The sequence below is a fragment of the Triticum urartu genome, unplaced genomic scaffold (genome assembly GCF_056163025.1).
Source record: "Triticum urartu cultivar PI428250 unplaced genomic scaffold, HENAU_Tu73 scaffold401, whole genome shotgun sequence".
NCBI classification, from domain to species: Eukaryota; Viridiplantae; Streptophyta; class Magnoliopsida; order Poales; family Poaceae; genus Triticum; species Triticum urartu.
In genome coordinates this window covers 1,414-2,170 of record NW_028260580.1, presented here as the reverse complement: position 1 = coordinate 2,170, position 757 = coordinate 1,414, and the positions used below count along the sequence as shown (strand labels likewise).

The window sequence follows — 757 nt, the reverse complement described above, 5'->3', positions numbered from 1 at the left end:
TTAATTTCCTTCATATGAACAGAAAAATAGGATGACTCAAAGAAGTTCTCTACCAGGAACTTTGTACCGCGCACATTACTTAGCACAACTAGGAAAATAAGATAAGATAAAGATAAGCAAGACTAAAAAAATATTCGTCGGAATAGCGGAATACAAAATTAAGAAACGCAAAAAAATAAAGGGGAATCTCACCCCCTTCTTTATCATAAAGAAAAGATATATTTTAAAACTTCTTTAAAAAGAAAAAGAAGTGCCTCTATATTTATATTATAGATTTATCCACTTAGATGAATAAATATTATTAATGAATATGTATCACAATCCATCTCGAGGTATTTGGATCAATACCTATTCGGTGGATCTTTTTTTTTTTTTTCTCTGCCAGGAACCAGATTTGAACTGGTGACACGAGGATTTTCAGTCCTCTGCTCTACCAACTGAGCTATCCTGACCTTTTCTTGTGCATCATCCTAGTAGAGTATTTGTATCTATGTCAATTAAAAGGACTAAAAATTAATTAAAGTATTTCAAATTTTAAATTTGAAAATGGGGGGGGTAGTCCTATGCATTGTGCATGGTTTACTTAAATAAAACTTAAAAATAGAGTGAATAACCAAGATTTCTTGCCGATACTCTAATAAAAAAGAAATCTATTCAATGAATAGGATAAGATCCATTGAGTTCTCTTCGCATTCCTTTGTGAAAGAGTAGAATGAGAAAGCTAATGAATCTTAAACCCATTGCATTGATAAAAAGA

General features: G+C 31.2%; 1 non-coding gene across 1 annotated transcript; it reads right to left on the bottom strand.

Moving 5' to 3' along the window:
• Window positions 1–379: 379 nt before the first annotated feature.
• Window positions 380–452, bottom strand: TRNAF-GAA (transfer RNA phenylalanine (anticodon GAA)). The gene has a single exon. It is a non-coding gene; the product is annotated as a tRNA-Phe (tRNA).
• Window positions 453–757: the final 305 nt, after the last annotated feature.